The sequence below is a fragment of the Dermochelys coriacea genome, chromosome 2 (genome assembly GCF_009764565.3).
Source record: "Dermochelys coriacea isolate rDerCor1 chromosome 2, rDerCor1.pri.v4, whole genome shotgun sequence".
NCBI lineage: Eukaryota > Metazoa > Chordata > Testudines > Dermochelyidae > Dermochelys > Dermochelys coriacea.
This window is the reverse complement of record NC_050069.1, coordinates 32,012,234-32,030,993: the sequence shown is the minus strand read 5'-3', so window position 1 is coordinate 32,030,993 and position 18,760 is coordinate 32,012,234. Positions and strand designations below refer to the sequence as shown.

At 42.0% G+C, this 18,760-nt stretch overlaps 1 long non-coding RNA gene across 1 annotated transcript in view; it reads left to right on the top strand.

Moving 5' to 3' along the window:
- The first annotated feature begins 12,787 nt into the window (after nt 1-12,787).
- The window catches only part of LOC119852245, a 37,231-nt gene continuing 31,258 nt past the window's right edge, over nt 12,788-18,760 (top strand). The window contains exon 1 of the long non-coding RNA XR_005291578.2: nt 12,788-12,906. This is a non-coding gene — a long non-coding RNA (uncharacterized LOC119852245). The remainder of the gene's footprint in view (nt 12,907-18,760) is intronic.

The following is an 18,760-nucleotide window of genomic DNA, read 5'->3' as shown; positions in this document are numbered from 1 at the left end:
TATTGGAGCAATGACACAGCCCTGCTTGACACTGGTGTGAATGGTGAATGGTTCAGTCTCTGAGCCATTGCACAAAATGGTGGCAGTCATCCCATCATGGACTAGTCTGATGATGGAAATGAATTTCTGTGGATAGCCAAACCTACACAGCACCATCCATAGGGCATCACAATTGATAGAGTCAAAGGCCTTGGTTGGGCTGATGAATGCAATGAACATTTACTGGTATGGCTCTCTGCACTTCCCCTGAATCTGTCTTGAAACAAAGATCATGTCAGTTGTGCCTCAGGATGTCCTGAAACGACAATGTGATTTAGGGTGGAGTTTCTTGGCAAGGGGGAGGAGAAGGTTTAGTAGGATCTGGGCAAGAATCTTCCCTGCGATGGAGAGGAGAGCAGTACCTCTATAGTTCCCGCATAAAGATTTGTCCCCTTTCTTGAATATTGTAACAATGTTAGGTTTCAGGAGTAGCAGCCGTGTTAGTCTGTATTCGCAAAAAGAAAAGGAGTACTTGTGGCACCTTAGAGACTAACAAATTTATTAGACCATAAGCTTTCGTGAGCTACAGCTCACTTCATTGGATGCAGTGAGCTGTAGCTCACGAAAGCTTATGCTCTAATAAATTTTTTAGTCTCTAAGGTGCCACAAGTACTCCTTTTCTTGTAACAATGTTGGCATTCTTAAAGTCAGATGGAATTTCTTCACAGATCTAGATTTTGTCGAGGAGTTAGCAAAGTTTGAGCTGGAGCATTGTTCTACCAGCCTTAAAAACCTGAGCTGGGATGCCATCTGGGCCTGGTACCTTGTGATTTTTTTGTCTGATTGATAGCATGCTTGACTTCCTCAAAAGATGGGGGATCAGCAAGGTGTTCCATTGCTGAGAGTTGTGGAATAAACTCAATGGTGTCTTCAGAGATTGTGGATTCATGGTTTAGTAAGCTCTCAAAGTGCTCCTTCCAGAGTTGTTTAATGGCTGCATTGTACTTGAGGAGGGTGGATCCATCTTGATAATGTAAGGGGATTGGGCCTTTGGAGCTTGGCCCATGTATAGCTTTTGTTGCTTGAAAAAAACTTCTCATGTCATTCTGGTCTACCAAACCCTGGATCTCAGAGGTCTTCTCTTGCCACCACTTGTTTTTGATGTCATGTAGCCTCCTTTGGACTTTGGCTTTAAGCAGGTGATAGGCCTCATGGTTTTGTTTGTTAGAGGAATCATTTTGCCAGTGACAAAAAGCATTTCTTTTCTCTTGAATTAAAGCTTGGATTTCCTCATTGTTTTTGTCAAACCAGTCTTGATGCCAATGAGTGGAATATCCTATGGTTTCAGCATATGCATTGTGAATAGTGTTTTTTAAGTTGATCCCAGTACTCTTGAATGTCAATAATGTTGTCAGACAGGTTAGAAAGTTTCTTAGACAGATGTTGCTGGAATGTCTCACAGCTGGCTTGGTCTTGAAGTGCTTTGGTGTTGTACTACTTTCACTTAGTCTTTGGGTGTTTGGGGTGTGGTGGAGCAAGCTGCAGGTACGACTGATCTTATTAATCGATGATCGGTATTTCTCATAGCTCATGTTATATGGATGTTGGTATAGTCTCTGGCTCCGACTATAATATAGTCGAGGAGGTTCCAGTGTTTGGACCAAGGATGTCTCCAGATGGTCTTAAATTTGTTACTCTGCCTAAAGATTGTATTTGTGATGAGCAGGTCATGCTCCACACATTTTCTGAGGAGGAGAATACTATTGGGGTTTACATTTCCCACTCCTTCTTTGCCTATTGTGCCTCTCCAGAGGTGGAAATTCCATCTGACTCTGGCATTGAAATTTCCCAGGAAGATGAGTTTGTCTCCCTTAGATGTGGTTGTGAGAACTGCATCAAGAGTTCTATAAAACTGCTCCTTACTGTCTTCCTCCTCATCAAGTGTTGGGGCGTATGTGCTGATGACCATGGCATATTGGTTGTTGCTAAGCTTGAGCTGAAGACTCATGAGAGGCTTGTTGATCCCCATGGGAAGTTCCAAAATCCAACCAGTGAACTTATTTTTGATGGCATGAATGCATCTCTCTTCAGGTGTCTTTCCTTTCCAAAATAAGGTGTTGTCACCTCCATCCTCTTTTAATTGGCCCGCATCGGCCCATCGAGTCTTACTAAGAGCTGCATTGTCAATGTTGAGTCTTGCCAGTTCTCTAGCAATTATGGCAGTTCTTCTTTCTGGGCATTCACTGTGCTGAGAGTCCATAAGGGTGCGGACATTCCAGGCAGCAAAATTCATTGTCTTATATCTCTTGTTTCGTCCGCGGATTTGAGTGATCCCACTGGATATGGCCATCCAGTTGGAAGAGTGTGAGACAGCCTATGTTGGGGCACATTTTCTAGCCCCCTCCCCATTTGGGGTGAGGAAAGGGGATCATGAAAAGGCCTGCTCAGTCACAGCCACTGTTGCCAAACTGCACTTCTGTCTCAAACGTGCACAAAATGACTATCACGTGGCTGCCGCCTGCATGCAGATTTGTGACTAAAGACTCCCAGAGATCACTGCACCTGTCTTCCCTGCCACTTCTCCATCACCACAGGACTTTGTGTGGGTGTGAACCTTTTGGCAGAGGCATGCACATGAAATCTTTTAACATGGGGAAACCAGTGCACAGGCAGTAAGCACGCAAAACTTGACAGGAGGAAAACCCTGACCCAGCAGCAAGGAGATCCGAAACAACCAGAGGCCTCCCTCCTTCTGCAGCCCTCATCCGCCTTCACAGCCACAGAGTACGAGAAGATCCTCTATATGCGCCCAATCCACCGTTCGAGTCTTTTCAAGTTTCGACCATGGTTAGTCAAAAGCCTCATCTCAGACCTGCTCACCAAGGGGGACCCTACCAGGAGTATCAAATCTCCGGACGAGATAGCTCTGAGGGTGTATAGCCCATGCAAGCCTCTCCACCATGACAGGTTTTCGGTCCATCAGAGAGGGGTCCTGAGACCACAATCACCACTGGGTCAGGGCACCTCCTTCACTTCGCCATGCTCAGCATTTCTCCCTCTGGTGGCGGGAGGGGGCCTGGAATAAATCATTCCCACTCCAGAGAGCTTTTTTTCCCCCTCACTTGGATTTTATGTTTGACTATTTACAAGTTGGGCCTCAGGTTTGCTCAAGCAATATTCTCCAGGCAAACCAAAAGAAACAAGTTCAAAACACAAAAAGGAAATAGCTCTTCCTGCCCCCTCTCTGGGGGGTTACCCTCTGGGTGCCAGTCTTTCCACAAAGAAAGTTGGCTTGGTTGCTTCCTCTGTAAGGGGGGGGGGGGCTTCTACCCAGGAGAAACTTTTTCTCCCTACTGCCACTAGCCAGGCCATAGCTTATCTCTCCTCCTCGCTTTCACCAGAAGAGGAAGGTTTTTAAAGGTCACATGCTGCCCTTAATTGGACTTAATTGGTGACCCTAGCTGACCTGATGTAACCTATTTTCAGCTCCTGGGGGAAAAGAGCCTTTACCATTCTCGGCCTGATATAGCTGCCTTCACCACACTTTTGTGAGCGTGGAGCTTCTGTTGCTGGGCCCAGAACACCATCTTCAGCTTTCACCTGGGCCAGGCCCTCCTACCCCTACTACCTCATTGACCGGGGGCCTGCCTGGTGCTGCTGCTTCCCAGGGGGAGTGCTTGCAGGCCTGCTCTACAGAGGGGGAATGAGGGACCCTGCGGGGTCTCTCTTGGCTGGCTGCTTCTGCTGAGGAACTTGCTATTGGTGCGAGGAAGAGGGAGAGGAGCTGCACAAGTTGGACCGTCTGGACCTACTGCAGAACATTGTAGAGGACACTGGAGGACAGTGCTTTGCATTTTGTATGGCTTCAAAGCTGAAAGAGTGTTTTAATGTTTTCCCTTCTACTGGTTTTCAGTGTTTATGATGGTTTCTCATTTTTAATAACCTGGAAACAAAACTCTATAATACCACATTACTACTTTTTCAAACAGGTGTTTAATATGTGTGCTTCCTATTTATTGTAACACTGCTTTTACTTAAAAGTGCTGGGCTGTTTATATTTTTGAAGGACACATTGCTCTGAAAAATTGGTTTTGAAAAAAGAGAGCAAAAAGATCCATTTACGTGGACTCATTTACATGGATTTGGCAAGAAGATATAAAGAGAGGAAAAGACAATCATACATGGGGCTTTTCAATATTAAAATACTTCTTTATAAGTAACACATTGAAAGTTATGTTAGGAGACCGCAGTTTTATTTTATTTTTTTGCTGCCCAGTTTGCATTACTCCCAACTAATACTGATATCTATCCCCTTTGCTATGTACAATGAAAATCCACAATTCGTTTCATACTCTATATATGAAGTTTCTGAAAGCAAGAATCCCCTTTTTTGTAGTAAAATAAAAGTATTTTATTCTATGTTTAATGGGGTTGGTATTAGAATATGAAAATATCACCATGTCACTATTGGCTCAAACAAGCCTAGATAGCGCTTGAAAGTTCATTACTTTAATTGTTGGGACTAGATGACGTGGTGGTCCTTTCTGGCCTTAAAATCAATGACTGCATGACCAGTCTATAGAACATAGCTGTCTACATCACAGCTGCACTAACTAACTTTGTTTGGGGTAGACTCAGATGAGGCCGCCTCTCAAGGATTTCATGATCATGACTGAACTAACTTCTCACTCTAGAGATAGTCTCTCTATTACTGTGTGGAGGCTTATTTGTGGGATAATGAAGGTTTCTTCAAACTCTCTCTGTTCACACCATGCCTGTTCTGTAAACTGAAAGTTTCCTAATTATTAAGCTGCCAAATTTCATGAGTGCCGTCTACATATCAAAATTAGAAATAATTATATCAAATATTAGAAATAACAGTGTTAGAAATCACAAATTTATCAAAAGAAAAGCTGACATGAATGTACCCTCTTGAAATATGTGGCAAACTTTTACATTTCTCTTCCCACTATATTTTCCTCTTTCCATGATGAAATAACATTCCTAATCATTTTAAAGTGTATGACCTCATGACCTGTGACTAAATCTTTCTATTCTGGAATACTGGCACCTCCAGCTTATTTGAAGCAGCAAATCTGTAGATAACCTGCTTTTCCATATATTGTATTGGCTCTTATTTTGCTTATTAAAGACCAACCTCATTTTTATCAATGGGTTTACTCTTATGAGTCAGGTGATCAGAATTTGGCCCTGAAAGCCAATAGAATAGAGGGGAAAGAGAAGAAGAGGGAAGAAAACTTGACTTTGAAGTACCTTGTCTTTGTTTATATTACTGAAGCCAATAAGAGTTGAGGTATTCAGGACCTTGCAGGAAGAACTCAGCATCTCTCTGGGTCAGGCCTTTGATTAGATTTAAAACTGACTATTACTTCTCTGGAGCTAATCCAATCTTCCTTAGTCTAGATCAACTTTTAAAGCTTTCCCATAAGGTACAGTGTCACTCAAATTCACTTCAGGAGAAACAAAATTTGCCAGTTCTATTTTAAAAGCACACCATCTGTGACAGTTCTGTTGTGAACATCAGCAGTATGCTGACACTGCATTACTAAAATGAATGAGACCTGACACATGGAGAAGTCCCAGGTTGCTACTCCACATAAAATTGGCTCTTATTCAGGTTTCTTTTTTTTTCCTTTGGGAAAATAACTGCCATTATTAATAGCAACATTGTAATCTGCCCTGGGATTTTAATACCTGCTTCAACCCGTCTGATTTTGTCAGAAATTAATGGAAGACATCTTGCTGAGCAACGACTCTTGGCATTGTGCTGGTAAGGGTTATATTCCTTTTTTACCTTAGTGATGTTAGTGGTTTTAAAACAAAACAACCTATAGCATCAGATTGGGGTCAATTGTCTTATTATAAGAAATTGTTCATGTTCTACCATATATATCTGAAGGAGGCAATCTGTGTAATTACAATCTCTTTAGTAATTTTCATCAACTAATCTATAAATTGCCATTAGAATGTTCTTTATTTCTATTAATTAATACAGTTCAGAGCTGAATGGACTTCTGTCTTTCACAGCATGATAACCTTTTTCAGGATAAAAGAAAAGAGAACTGAGAAACTATCTTTGCATTTAGTGACATTTCACCAATTCATAGAACATTTGCGATTTTACGGGTTCTTCCAAAATTGTTGCATGGCTAATGGATTCTTAAAGAGTTTGCTTTTTTTCAGAAACAGTGTCCTTTCTTCTTGCTTAGTAATGCCAGTGGGAGAGGAATCTACTCCGCAATTTTGGATGTCAAGCCAAACTTATTTAGGAGCCTAAATCTAGATTTAGTGGCCTATTTTTAAGCATTCATTTTTGCACATTAACCATGAAATACTGCATGTAATCAGTATTAGAGTCCATCACAGCAGTCCCCTGTGTTTGCTGAAAAAGAACCGTACCTGAGCACTACAGATCATTTTAGACAGTATCTACTCTTTTAAACTAAAAAAAAATCCCCTTGCCACATGCTTTTTTATGGGGCAATACATTATTTTTTCTGCCCAATGAGTTTCCTAAGAAGCAATTTGTGACTCAGTCACAATCTGATTCCTAGTTTCTCCCCCTGCTCTGGAGGGTGGACATGAAATATATACTGAGCCAGCCCTATAGGCGATGCAGCACAAATCCCTAGACACAGCTGTGCTGTGAGATGTGTTGGGGAAGAGGGAGGAGTCAAGACTCTAACCATTTCCTGCTCCCATCTTCCCACCCACTTACACAGAGGTGGGGGTAGTGGCTCTGCTAAGGCTGCTTCCTTTCCCCCATCAGCCACATTGCTATCTGCAATGCAGGTAGTCAGGAGAGCAGATTATGGGATTGCTTTACATCTCTTTACTCTCCTGGGTGGGCCCTAATCAGGCCCTAATCACCTGCAAATTCAAAATATCTCATCTCCTTTGTGTTTTTACTTGATGACTTTTATTGAAATTGATTTTTTTTTATATTGTCAATAGAAGCTTGATTCAGTTTCTGACATATTGGGTTGACTGAAGTGAAAAAAAACTAAGGTCCATATTTGTTTATATTTTTCTAATAAAATCAGACATCATAGACATCATGATTGCAACTTTGCCTCAATTTAAATGTTTTACTATTTCTTTTCCTAAGCACCTTTGGGCTACTGCATATGTTATTTCTTGATAAGTTACTGGTTTTTAGAGAAAAGGAGTACTTGTGGCACCTTAGAGTCTCTAAGGTGCCACAAGTACTCCTTTTCTTTTTGCGAATACAGACTAACACGGCTGCTACTCTGAAACCTGGTTTTTAGAGGTTTCCCAATATATTTACATAGCAATGCAGAAACAACAACAACAAAAACCTATTAAAGCACACTTTTAAGCTGCACCTTCCTCAGATTTCACAATTCCCTGTTCAGTGCCTGCAATTGTCACCAGTCTTAAAAGTTTTGTTATATATAGCGTATCAAAATGTTAAGCAAATTGCCAAGAAAGTAAACAGTGACACTGAAATGTAGTGGCCAATAGAACACATGAATCTTACAGAAAGAATATAATTTTGTTTGAGTGATAAAATGTGCTAAATTGGTAGATCTCTAAGCACATGTAAACTATTTAATATTTACATTAATCTCAAGGAAATGTCCTATATCATTCAATGGAAAATTATAAGTTTTGCATATTTTTTTAACAATTCTATAGAATATAATAGAAAATTGTATCTGTGTGGTAGAATTCTATAGGGTGTTTATAAAAAAAACATAAAAACCATATAGTTCTCTCTGTTAAATGTCATCAAATCTAAGTGTAATTTCCATAGAATGCTCATGGTTTAATATATGGTTTCAGAGTAGCAGCCGTGTTAGTCTGTATTCGCAAAAAGAAAAGGAGTACTTGTGGCACCTTAGAGACTAACAAATTTATTAGAGCATAAGCTTTCGTGAGCTACAGCTCACTTCATCGGATGCATTTGGTGGAAAAAACAGAGGAGAGATTTATATACACACACACAGAGAACATGAAACAATGGGTTTATCATACACACTGTAAGGAGAGTGATCACTTAAGATAAGCCATCACCAACAGCAGGGGGGGGAAAGGAGGAAAACCTTTCATGGTGACAAGCAGGTAGGCTAATTCCAGCAGTTAACAAGAATATCAGAGGAACAGTGGGGGGTGGGGTGGGAGGGAGAAATACCATGGGGAAATAGTTTTACTTTGTGTAATGACTCATCCATTCCCAGTCTCTATTCAAGCCTAAGTTAATTGTATCCAGTTTGCAAATTAATTCCAATTCAGCAGTCTCTAGTTGGAGTCTGTTTTTGAAGCTTTTTTGTTGAAGTATAGCCACTCTTAGGTCTGTGATCGAGTGACCAGAGAGATTGAAGTGTTCTCCAACTGGTTTTTGAATGTTATAATTCTTGACGTCTGATTTGTGTCCATTCATTCTTTTACGTAGAGACTGTCCAGTTTGGCCAATGTACATGGCAGAGGGGCATTGCTGGCACATGATGGCATATATCACATTGGTAGATGCGCAGGTGAACGAGCCTCTGATAGTGTGGCTGATGTGATTAGGCCCTATGATGGTATCCCCTGAATAGATATGTGGACAGAGTTGGCAACGGGCTTTGTTGCAAGGATAGGTTCCTGGGTTAGTGGTTCTGTTGTGTGGTGTGTGCTTGCTGGTGAGTATTTGCTTCAGATTGGGGGGCTGTCTGTAAGCAAGGACTGGTCTGTCTCCCAAGATCTGAGAGAGCGATGGCTCGTCCTTCAGGATAGGTTGTAGATCCTTGATGATGCGTTGGAGAGGTTTTAGTTGGGGGCTGAAGGTGATGGCTAGTGGCGTTCTGTTGTTTTCTTTGTTGGGCCTGTCCTGTAGTAGGTGACTTCTGGGTACTCTTCTGGCTCTGTCAATCTGTTTCTTCACTTCAGCAGGTGGGTATTGTAGTTGTAGGAATGCATGATAGAGATCTTGTAGGTGTTTGTCTCTATCTGAGGGGTTGGAGCAAATGCGGTTATATCGTAGCGCTTGGACCGCTACTGACCACTATTCCTACCTACATGCCTCTAGCTTTCATCCAGATCATACCACTCGATCCATTGTCTACAGCCAAGCGCTGTAGGTTGCTTGGGGTGGCAAAAATCCTGGAGCCGGCCCTGCCTCTGGGACTGCTAGTTTGAGCACCATTGATAAGTGCCATGGTGTACATGAGGAGAGAGGCAGTCTCCAAGAGGATCTAAAATGTATAGATGTTTAAGATCAATGCCACACCTTGGATTGCATCCAGAAATGAAATATAAGCCAATCGCAGACTAACACAATTGTCCTATACTCCCTGTGAGAATCACCACTAGGTAGCAGGCAGCCACATCTGTCAGTGGGTGAAATTTCCCCATGGTCTCCAGGAGCGTCTGCTTATGGGGAAGTTTTATACAATTTCGTAGAAAAACAATCTTTATATTGAGTTTTAGTCATCCTCTAGAACTTTATAATGAAGAATTTTATCCCTGTTATACAGTGTTACAGGATGATTCCAAAAACCTAAAGAGAAAGTATAATTACCCATTAAGTTCTATAGGATGTTAGTGTAATTTCTATGCAACCATATTATTCTAATCACTATTACATTCTATGGACTTTTCCACACGAGCACCTAGTGCACATTGCAGCAATTCTGCTGAGGTGACAAATGTAAAGTTAACTGTCTAAAGGTCTTCTTCTAACCAGATGAAGATGAAAAAGTATTCTTGGCTATCTATTTGCTTGTAATTATAAAAGCTTCCAGAGATCTGACGGGATCCACAGTTTGTGCACTTTCCTAACAAAGGATGAAATTCACCCCATACAGAGGCCCAGCACCTACATGGTTAATGAGCCTTGTTCTGGCTCTCTAAACAGGGGTGAATTATATCCCCAAAGCAGGCAGACTCTCCTATTACATCAAGTTGTTTCCAACAATTGATCAACATCACTTCTATCTTCTCTAAACCTAAGGGTTTTTTTTAAAGTCAATATTCTACCAAGGGCTATAGTGTAGGGGAAATTCTGAATGCATCTTGTTTGTGTTGATTGTATAGAAGTTGCTTCACTTTAGGTGATTATAATGTGGAAAGGATAAGCAAGAGGACTCAGTGCTCTATGACTCAACTCAGCACAAATTAATTGAATAATCATTTTATTTCCCCTTAGTAATGGTTGAGGAAGGGCATATAAATTCTCATAGGCTTTAATTTATATTTCATGCGATAGGCATTTTATCTGAACCCCAAGCTGCACACTCCTGAGGGGAAGAAGGTGGAAAGCAGATTTTAGAAGTTTCAGTGTGAACCTTGTGGAGTTTCTCTTAAGGGTTGTAACTTGCTTAAGGTGCAGAAGATATAACCTAATTCTCACCTGCCTTGCACCTGTAGTTGTCAGTGACAGCAGCACAAAGTGGGTGCATAACTCTATGCCAGAGCAGAATGGTGGCATTTTACACCCACTTTACACAGGTGTAAATTACTACAGGGCAGTGGGAAATCAGATCCATGGCTTCCGAAACTTGAGGAGCCTCTGGATCTGTGAGGAAATGGAAAGGGTAGGTTGTATACATTTTTCAACATACTATAGACACTATGGCCTCCCTGTGAAGAGTTTGCCTCTCCCTTCTACATTTTTGCCCAGATCTTCCTCCCATTTCACTAGGGCTTCATTGGGAGCCCTGTCTGTCATCTGTTGCCCCACTGTGCTAGTACCCTACTTCCAAGCCCACAGTAGAAGTCATTTTAGAGTGGAAGTTAACTCTTCTGTCTGCATTTACTTCATCTGTAGGCATTTCCTTGTCCTATGGTGATTGTGCTGCATGGAATGAGTGCTCCCTGGCCCCGTGCACCTCCAGTCATATCTTGCATCTATTCCTCACCCACCAGCACTGAAGCCCTGCTCACATGGCATAGCCACAGAGTGGCTTCCATAGACTCTAGGCTTCCTCTCTTCTTGTGTCCTTTTGACCCATTATATTCCAATTTGGTGTCCTCTGGCCCTAGACAAATAGAGCTAATTAGGGGGATACTAAAGTTCAGTTTGACAAATTGTATATATGAGTCTGTTGAAAGGAAAAAATCAGGCAGCATGGTCAGGCTGAGAAATGAAAGAAGAAATGCTGACAGACCAATCAGGCATCAGTCAAGTAGCGGGATCTGGGAATGGCTTGTGTGGCAATGAATGACAAACCTAACATTGAGGCAGTGAAAGCACAATACCAGCAGGGAATTGGGGAGGCAAAGTGAGAGAAATAAGAGTTGACAGGGCAAAGTGTTATCAGCTGCTGTCTGTTGCTGAACTTCTTACCCATATGTGATATTCCTAGTTCACCCAGAGTGCTTGAAATCTAAGAAATATGAACTGTTAATAGGGCAACTAAACTCAACTGCTCCCCACATCAACATAAGATGTGTGACTTGTGCCTGAGAAATGTATCTGAAAAATAACTGTTTAGGATAAAAGTTTTTGTTTCATCATTATTCAGCACCATTGCCATAGTACAGCAGAAAAACAAACACACAGAGAAAAGACAATGTTTGGAATAAAAGATAAAAGGAGGGCAATGGAAAGAAAAAAACATGGTGCTTAATAGACCTGGGGAAAGGTTGAGGGCAAGGATACAACCTGCAGCTCCATGTTCATAGGATCATCCTTGCATGGCTGTGTCTGCTATAGCTGTAAATTGCAGGGTATGTACTGTAGAGATAATTTTTTTATTGGTGGTGGATAAGAATATAGAACCTAAGAGGTCTTTCTTCTCACTCTGATATCCAAGGTGCCTGAGCAGTATGCTATACTATTCAAAGCAAGTGATGAACTAATAGTGATACGAACTAGGTTTCATATCAGTAAAAGTGCATGTTTGTTCATTTTTAAAAATGTTTGTACAAATTATTATTAATTGATCACTCAGGAGAGTGGTAGGCACTTCATGTAACATATATAAAAGACCATAAACCACATCCTCAGCTGCTGTAAATCAGTATAGCCCCATTGACTTCTCTTGTGAGATTTCTTATTTTTCTTGCTTTTGATTAGGCTGGAAATATTATAGGCCTGTCATCTTGTGTAACAATTTCTACCTGGTAAATGTGAGTGCAAAGTTGGAGTAAACATAATTCTAATTTAGCAGCATTTTATATCAACTTTCCATGCACTCTGCACAAGTGTGAATGACTATGCAAGGGGTGAAATCTTGTTCCCATTAAAGTCAAACTTCCGTTGACTTCAACAGGAATAGGATTTTTGGATTTTTAGGATTCTGTATACAGAAAGGTGGTTACCCTTCCCTTTATATTTATGACAGAGGCCCATTGTGGGGGTATGAGTGAGTAGTGTTTGGGTCAGCAGTTCTCAAACTGTTGGTTGGGACTTCAAAGTGGGTCACAACCTCATTTTAATGGGGTCGCTTGGGCTGGCTTAGACTTGCTGGGGCCTAGGGCCAGAGCTGAAGCCTGAGCCCCACTACCCAGGGCCAAAACCCGAGGGCTTTAGCCTTGGTCGGCGGGGTTCAGGTTACAGGCCCCCTGTTGGGGCTGAAGCCCTTGGGCATTGCCTTGGGCTCCCCACCTGGACCGGCGGGGCTCGGGCTTTGCCTCAGGCTTCAGTTCTCCCTCCTGGGGTCACGTAGTAATTTTTGCTGTCACAAGGGAGTTGTGGTGTAATGAAGTTTGAGAACCCCTCGCCTGGATCATTGTTGCTAAGCAGATTTAATTCTCAACAACCAGAAGCTTCTGGAATTGGGTGTGGTAATTTTGGGTATGCTCCAATAGGTTCCTTGTTACCGAGGTCAAGCTCCATGAGGGGAAGCAGTCAGGGCAGCTGCTTTACAAAGGGCCATGTGCCCTGATGCGAGTTGGAAGAAGCTGAGCCCAGCAGCAGAAAGCAGGCTGTTGTCCCAACTCTGAAGCCTTTTGCAGCAGGTTAGTGATATTGTTAATCCTCTTAAAAGGAAGCAAGGGCAATGTTAATTACAGAAAGGGAAAATTAGGAGGGAAAAATAATTTCTTCTATTTTAATTGCACACTTTGCATGTTTTAATTTTAGCCAAACTGTTTCAACTAAATTGTCTCAACTAGTATGATTCACCAACATTTCTTTAAATGTAGTAATGGGAAAAGAGTCATTTATATTTTGCTACTCTCAGTTTTGTATTTACTTGTAATAGGGCTTTTTAAAAAAAAAAATCTGTACACTTAACTGAGTGATTGGTTAATCAGTTAGCTGTCTGGCTAGCGGTGTTTTCAGCAGAAGAAGAGGAAGAGTCTGCATGGATTCCAACCGCAGATTCCTACAGGGAAGATGTTGTTTTCGACTCAGACTGTATAGATTTGGTGATCAAAGACTCTGAGACTCAAGTGAACTCAACCTAAGCTTTTGGGAACTCTGTTTCTTCTCGCTGTGTTTCTGTGGGGACTGAACTGTTTAGATTTTAATTTGTTTCCTTTATTTATATATAACTGAAAATAATGTATGTGCATTATAAAATTGCCATGTTATGTTGTAAAAATTATTTTTTTCTTAAAATTATTATAAAGTTATTTAATTAAATTCATTCTTTAGATCCTTTTGGGACTTGAATGTGGGGAAGCTGACCCTGTATAATCCTTGCTGAAAATCCTTAGAAACTTAATTCTGGATTTCCAGCTATTTTTCTATGGGAGCTGTTTTTTTTAGGCACTGGAAAAGGGCAATGAATTGAACTTAAGCACAACTGCTGCTACTTCCCTCTCTGTTGCCAGCTTCCTGCCTTTATAAATCTGGTCCAGGCCCTTCCCCAGCTGGACTTCATCAGCAAGTTAGGCCTTAGCACTCCCTGCTTTACCTCCAGGTGCAACCTTTAGGTTAATTGGCCTAATTTACCCTGTCAGGCCTTGTGTGGGGGGACACCCCCATCACATTTACATAAATAAATTATGTTCAAATAATGTTTAGGTTGAAAAGTCAAGCACTTGAAAATTAGGACATGCCAGATTTATGATTGTCTGTGAATACTTAATTTGGCACCTTCTGCATCCCACCTGTGCATTGACTGAGGCAGGGATCCTGTGGAAAATATACTGTTTGATCACATAATTAATGATGATCTCAGAATGCATACACATAGGGAACTGAATTAAGGTCAGACTAACAACGTTAATTCTGGCATTTCCTAACTTTTGAGTACTTGAATTTTTAACCTTAAGGTTCTTTAACATATAGTTTCCTAGGTTTTAAAATAAAGCAAATTGAAAAAAAAATATTCTGTAGTATGGAATCATAGTGACACCCCCATGGTTCATCATCAGGGTTAGAAGCTCTAGAACCACTGCTCAGACCTCTGCCAATAAGCTAATGATAGCAACTTACTAGGTTTCCACCTTTGCATGAAATAGCTCTAGAGGAGAAAGAGGCACATCCATTGCCAGTGGGTTTCACAGATATTTAGTAACAGCAGAGGGATGGTGTCACCGTGTCTCAGTGGGGCACAGCTGAGAATGCCATATTCAGGACAAGCTGCTGAGAAATAGGGCAAACTCACTCCAAACTGGTAGTGAATTTCTCATTAGATTATACTAAACCAGTAACAAAAGTAAACTTCTGTCTCACCACACTGGTTAAAAGGAAGTAAAAAATGCAGTCTCACAAGTCATTCCAACCCTTGTCTCACCACCACTGGACTCTCTGATGAGTGGTTACTGAACACGAGTTTAATCAAAAATAGGGTATTTCTAATCCCAAAAGATCAACACACACTTAGCCAGGTCAAGATATAATTCTCATCTTACCCAATAATCATGCTGATGCCAATCTTTCAGAAACTCAAAACTAAATTTTTAATAATAAAAGAATGAAAAAGAGTTTATAATGATTAATAGATCCATATACATACAAATAATTGCAAAGTTCTTAGATCAGGTTTGTAGCACTGATGGAATAGACTTCTAGCTTGTAAAGTCTCTGGTAAATTCCAAAAAGCATTCCAGAGGCAAAATGGAGATATGTCAGGGATCTTTTATATCCTCTGCCATGTGCTTGGAAATTTACTGTCCCAAAACAAAGCTCGCAGCCCAGTTTGTGGAAAGTTACTGGATCAGGATGGAGTCCAGGTTCACATGAGCATATCACATGTGCTTACTTGGTTTGATGCCTCTCAGTGGGTAGACATTGCCCATATTCTTATGGAGGTGTCCAGAGGAAGAGCTATCTGGCTGAATGGGTTTCTTCTTATGGTCCATTCTGAGAGCTAAGTGTCTTTGATGGACCATCAATACATAGCTGTGTGGCCTCAATATAAATTTTATCTGGTGGGTGTTACCCAGGAATACTGCACATATGTACAATGCCAGTACATGGCCAATATTTACAATTTCATATAAAAGATACATATATATAAACAGGATAATCATACTTAGCAAATCATAACTTTTCCATTGACACCTTACACTTTCTACAACAGTTGTTGCAATTGTAAAACAGTGGCAATGTCAATGATATAAATGTCATACTCAATCATACAGCATCACAGATGCGGAGACAAGGGAATATTGGGTTCCATTTCAGGCTCTGGAAGGGTGTGTTCTCTAGTGCACACATACTCCTCTGCCTGTTTTCCTTCAAACTTGACACCTTCTGTCCCTCCCTCTCCAGTTTGTGTCTGTCCTTACCCCGATCCTATCTCTGCCACACCCCTTGCTCCTTATCTGAGCCCCATTCTCCTGGTCAAACTAGTCTCAATTAGGGTTTCCAACCCTCCTGGTTTCACTGGAAGTCTCCTGGAATCAGGTCCTAATTTTTCAGAGGCTATGATGCCAAACTGGAAGATTTTAGGTGCTAAAAGTCCTGCGGCGCAGCAGGGCTAAGGCAGGCTCCCTGCTTCCTTCGCCGCTCCTGGAAGTGGTCTGCACATCACTGGGGGAAGCAGGGGGTCTCCCTGCACTGTCCCCGCCTCGAGCACCAAATCCTCAGCTCCCATTAGCTGGGAACTGCGGCCAATGGGAGCTATGGGGGCAGCACACAGAGACCCAACCCCTCAGGAGCTGCTGCTAGAGGGATGTGCCAGTCCCAGAGCCTGAACCCCACACCCAAACTCCCTCCAAGAGCCTGAACCCCCTCCTACACCCCAACCCCCGCCCCAGCCTGGTGAAAGTGAGTGAGGGTGGGAAGAGTGAGTGACTGAAAGAGGAATGGGGGCTGGAGTGAGTGGGGGGGGGCGCCTTGGATCGGGGTAGGGATGTTGCCTTGGGGAAGGGGTGGGCCAGGGGCAGGGCAATGGGGTTTGGGTTTGTGCAATTAGACAGTTGGCAACCCTAGTCTCAATCTCTAATCATCCCAGTCCCAGTCTCCCACCTCCCCTAGCTCTTAATCCAATCTTAGTGACTCTCCCAATCAACTGGTTCACAGTTACACCCATTTCCCTCACTATTGCTGGATTGCTGTCTCCGTCGGAAAAAAAAGACAAGCTAAAATTAGAGTATAACCAGATTTTGTGGCACTGATTTCTCCTCCACTGGGAAGTGGACCTATAAATCCCCATAATTACGTTACTGCTTGGCAAAGGGGAACACTGGTGTAAGTGATAGGATGCTGGTGTCATAAGATAGCATTTTGCTTCCATATTGTGTAATAGCTCTGTCTAATCTAGTCTTGGTAATGTATCAATATTTATAGGTAGTGAATATCTGTCTATGTAGGTACAGAGGCAATCACAGAAATTAAAAACTTGCCATTTTTCTTAAAAAACTGTAACAGACCATACCTATTAAGACAGGCTCCAGATCCATGATGGTCCTATTCCTCAATGGCCCTATTCCTCAATACAGCCCAGAATAGAGGCATTCTGGGAGTTGTAGGCCTGACAGCAAGGAATTCTGGGAAGGCAAACTAAGAGTAAATGTCTCCTTTTCCTCAGAGGGATGAATTCTCTCTGCTGAATTATAAGGAAATGTAAAACAGCTCTGGGACTCTCTAATCAAAGGGCCTGGGAAAGAGCCTGGGAGTGAGTTTAGGAGAAGCCATTAAAGAGCATAGGAAGAGATTTAAAGAGGCTGCCAGATAAATGGGTATGTTATTCCAAGTAGGGGGTGTCATTTGGCTAAAGAGCCAGGCAGGAATATTCTAAAATGAAAGCTAAAGGACAACAGTGAAGGAAGTAGGCCTGGGAAAAGAGAAACAGGAAGAGTCAATGGTCAGACCTGAAGCCTGCTTCATTGTATAGGAATTAAGGATGGAGTGCCCCAGTGGCTTTGACTATGGTTCTGGAGATGGCTATTAGATTCTGAAGGAGGAGGAACAGTTGGAAGATTCATTCAGCCCACAACCCAGAGAAACAGAAATTAGGTAAGACTAGCTAGTTGGACTTCTGGTTATTGTGACTTTAGTTTGGATTTATTTACTTGGACCTGAAGTTTGTAGTTCAGACAGAGAGATAAACCAACTTACCCAGGGGATTCTATTTAGGGATGTTGGGGTTTTTTTGGTGGTGTTCTACATGTATTTTCATGTTCTCTTCAGCGCTTTGTAAAGAAAGGCCAATTGAGAATAAAGCATTCTTCTTCGAAAAGAGGAGGGATACAAGACATCAAGAAAGTGTTATGTTAATAAAACCCAAACACCTCACCAAAACCATTTTATTTATTTAATTAACTTGCACAATGTTTTTCTGGAGAGGAAAAAAAAAGAGGTATACCTTCTCTGAAAACCTACAGTACAATCCACACTGACATATAATCATTCACCTTATGCACAGAAGACCAGATTTTTTTTTAATAGCAGTTTCTGCCAAGATCACACATGTGCTCCATTCTTCTTCATGCTTCCGAGCAAGGTCATAAAGTGTGGAGTGGCTGTGATAGTCTCTCAGTTCCCTTTTAGCCCCCGCTGGGCTGCAAGAGAGAATCCAGCAAGTGTCTGGCCTGCTAGTCCTACTGAGCTTCAAACTCATTCTTTTCTTGGACTGCTTGGTGAAGATAATCTATCCCCATCCTTCTTACTCTCCATTTTCTTTAATTTGGACCAAAAAACAAAGTTTTGTACAGTGGGCCGAGGCGCCTCAGGATAATTGTCATGTTGACCTCTAAACCTCAGGGTTTAAACCCTGTGTAAGGCTCTGGCTTGTCCCCCCAGCTCATGAAGGACTAACTGCCATGCCAAGTCTTTCTCTAGGCACAACTTAATTTCCCAAATGTAGACAAACACAAAAATAGATCCTCATCCTGCGCTACAGCCTTGTCTTTGCCTTTCTCAGTCCCTCCTGCTTCAGGGCCTATTGCAGAAATATTTTGTGCTCTTTTCACTAAGCACTGCCTCTCATGGTTTTCTCCCTGGAGCCATTTTCTGCAGCAACTTCCCACTGCCTCCTCTCCCAGGGGATTCTGGCAGCCTCTCCCAGGGAACTTGCTCCTGCTTCCTTATTGATAGTCTGGCTCTTACAGCCCCAGGTGCTGCCCTACCTTCTTAATTGGCCAAACAGGAAACACCTGTTCCAGCACAGGAGACTTGGACATGCTTCATTTAAAGGAGCCAGCTGCCCTTTAATACCCTGCTCAATCTGAAATGGACTCATCCCTCTGTCAATGGGCATACTCACTCCCTGCTTTTAATGTAGAAAAGAAGCACATCCCTCCTAAGTGTTGCGTGCACAAATTGTTCTCCTCAAGGACTTGTGAGCTGAATAATGTGTGGCTGAAGCTACATGCCCTCAAGAAACTGATGTGCATCAGCTCAGATCCAGAGGAGGTGACCACTTCCAAATAACTGAAAGGGTCATCAGCTTGTGCTTTCTCAAGGAGGCCCCAG